General features: G+C 38.9%; 1 non-coding gene across 1 annotated transcript; it reads right to left on the reverse strand.

Moving 5' to 3' along the window:
- Nucleotides 1-2,603: 2,603 nt before the first annotated feature.
- Nucleotides 2,604-2,741, reverse strand: LOC119939763. Its single transcript, XR_005454726.1, has one exon. It is a non-coding gene; the product is annotated as a small nucleolar RNA SNORA7 (small nucleolar RNA).
- Between the last annotated feature and the right edge of the window lie 411 nt (nt 2,742-3,152).

The following is a 3,152-nucleotide window of genomic DNA, read 5'->3' on the forward strand; positions in this document are numbered from 1 at the left end:
GACTTCAAAGCTCTCCATTACCTTGCCCTCTTCTTACCTCACCTCCCTTCTCTCCTTCTACGTCCCAGCCTGCACACTCCACTCGTCTGTTGCCAACCTTTGCACTGTGCCTCGTTCTCTCCTGTCCTGCCATCGACCCCTGGCCCATGTCCTACCTCTGGCCTGGAGCACCCTCCTGTCTCAAATACGTGCTTAGTACAGTGCTCTGCACACAGAAAGCACTCAATAAATACTATTGAATGAATGGAATGAAATCCGCTAAACAATCACACTTTCCCCCTTCAAAGTCCTACTGAAAGCTCACCTCCTCCAATAGGCCTTCCCCCTTTTCCTCAGTTCACCCTTCTCCTCTGCATCACCCCAACTTGCTCTCTTTGCTCTACCCCCCTCTCCCCACCCCACAGCACTTGTGTATATATGTACATATCTATAATTATATTTATTTATATTGATGTCCTTTTATTTTGATTTGTGTATATCTACAATTCTATTTATTCATATTGATGGCTGTTTGCTTGTTTTGATGTCTGTCTCCCCCCTTCTATACTGTAAGCCTAGTGTGGGCAGGTATTGTCTTTATTGCCAAATTGCACTTTCCAAGTGCTCTGCAAACAGTAAGTACTCAATAAATATGAATGAATGAATGAATGAATGAATGAATTTCTCAGTTGGCATTCATGGATCAATCCATCTAAGCTCATCTACAGCTGCACTGTGATAAGGAGTCAAGTTCAGGGAAGGGGGAAAACCAGAAAGGCAGTCTTTCTATCAGTAAAATGTGTGAAAGAATTCCAAATGAGCTGGAAAGAGGGAAAAGAGGTACATTGCTCCAAAAAAGAGTAATTGTAGGACAGAAATAGTGCAGATTGCCTTTTGCAGCTTTAGGCCAAAAATGAACTTGATTTGCCCATGCAGAAATGGGTGCTATAAATCTTGGATTTAGAAAGGACTGGTTCTTTTCCACATGATATCCATCAGAAATTCTCTTTCTTACATAGAAACTATATTTTATACCATTCAGAGACTCCTGAATAAATAGATATACCATAGTCCAATCTTATCCCCTTGCACATTAAAGTCAAGCAGTTCGCATCTGGCACCCCTTGGCAAATAGCACTAAAATTATTTTTGGCAGCTCAGCAAACATTACAGAGGTTTTTGGCTTCTATAAAGATACTAGAACTGTTTTTGTTCACTCAGCAGGAACAGAAATCATACTAACCAATTTTGGAGTTGCACAACAGATCATCAAGGGCCCATTTCGCCTAATCATTACATTCATTCCCAATATAGTGTTTTGGTTTAACTATGGGTTATCCTTTGAAACTAGGGCAAGATGAGAAGGACTTCCACTGAATTATTAGACAGACACATTAATTGTTCGCCTGAATCTGCAAAGGAAATCCTCATGCCAAACACATAACTAATTACACTCTGTTTATATATACCTTCCTAAAGAGTAAATATTAATGATTAACTATCAGTCTAGAAAGATAAGTCTAATTAAGTTCTTCAGGTGTCTGTCTTCAGTGGATTTTAACAATTTATTAATGGCTTAAATGATGGGACAGATTAAAGCTGATTAAATTTGTTGTAGATACCAAATTGGATGAAGTGGTTAGCACCCTGAAGAGCCAATTTAAAATGTAAAATATACTTGACAGATTAATCAAATGGTTAGAAATGAGTAACTTTGACATTCTATAGCCAAAGGAAACAAAAGGTATGAGGTAATTGGAAGAACACAAGAAAATGTGAACATACGGAAAATAGTTGAGAACAGGATTGTCAAGAGTGGTAACTAATGATCCTTGGGGAAACATTAAGATAGCTGCCATGTGACACATAAAAAAGCATTATAAAGTTCTTAGGTGAGAACTGCCATGGGGTATTGAGGTGGTGGAAGAGGAATATGAACTGTTCCTTCCATATGAATGCCTGCATGATTTAATGGACAAAGTTCTGGACTTGATATCAGGAAATCTTCCCCCAATCATTGGTTCACTGTGGGATGCTAGGAAAAATAACAACCTCTAGGGAAAATTATGAATATGCATATAAATTTATGATTATTCATTCATTCAATCATTTATTGAGCACTTACTGTGTGCAGAGCACTGTACTAAGCGCTTGGGTAGTACAAGTTGGCAACATATACAGATGGTCCCTACTCAACAACGGTCTCACTGTCTAAAAGGGGGAGACAAACAACAAAACAAAACAAGTAGACAGGTGTCAATGCCATCAGAATATAGCTATATGAGTATTTTAATTGATAGTCTATTCCTTAGTGGATTAAAAAATATGGGAAAATAACAGATTAAACAAGTTAATCATATCTGGAGTAGTATCAAATGTGAAAAGACATCTTAAAAATTATTGTCTTTAAAATTCCTTTGTAAAGACACTGCAGTAATCGAATGGTCCTGGATTAGGAATGAAGGGTGATATTATACTCTCCCAGGCACAAGCCAACCCATAATGGCTCCTTATACGTCTCTCCCAGAACACCCCAATCTCCATCTGCAATTGTTCTGGTAGATTTTTCATGGTAAAAATATGGAAATGATTTACCATTGCCTCCCCAGTACAAGTGAGTTTTGTTTTGTAGCAGATTATCTTCCACTCACTAGCCACTGCCCAAGCTAGGAATGAAATGGGTACACCTCTGCTTGACTCTCCCTCCCATACCCGAGACTGGTAGAATACTGGGGACTCACCAGGTGTGATCCTGAGCGGGGTAGTGTACTGCACTCCCTGATATATATTGTACTCTTAGAGTGCTTAGTAAGTGAGGTACTTCTACATCGTCTCAGGGACTCTTTAGGCCAGGATTTAGGGCAGAAAACCTCCCAGTAATGTCACAGACTCTTACAATATTCCAATTTTTTTCCAAGGCTGGTATCAATCAGTGCTCATATTTATTGAGCACTTACTCTGTGCAAAGTATCTTACCAAGCAATTGGGAGAGTATAATGAAACAGCATAACAGACACATTCCCTGCCCACCGTGGGCTTACAATCTAGAAGGGGAGATGGACATTAATATAAATAAATAAAATTACAGATATGGACGTAAATTACAGATTACACAATCACAAATTTATCCCTTGTTGTATTCTCCCAGCACCACAGCTCATATTCCTTCACCT

The sequence above is a fragment of the Tachyglossus aculeatus genome, chromosome 17 (genome assembly GCF_015852505.1).
Source record: "Tachyglossus aculeatus isolate mTacAcu1 chromosome 17, mTacAcu1.pri, whole genome shotgun sequence".
In the NCBI taxonomy this organism is placed as follows: domain Eukaryota; kingdom Metazoa; phylum Chordata; class Mammalia; order Monotremata; family Tachyglossidae; genus Tachyglossus; species Tachyglossus aculeatus.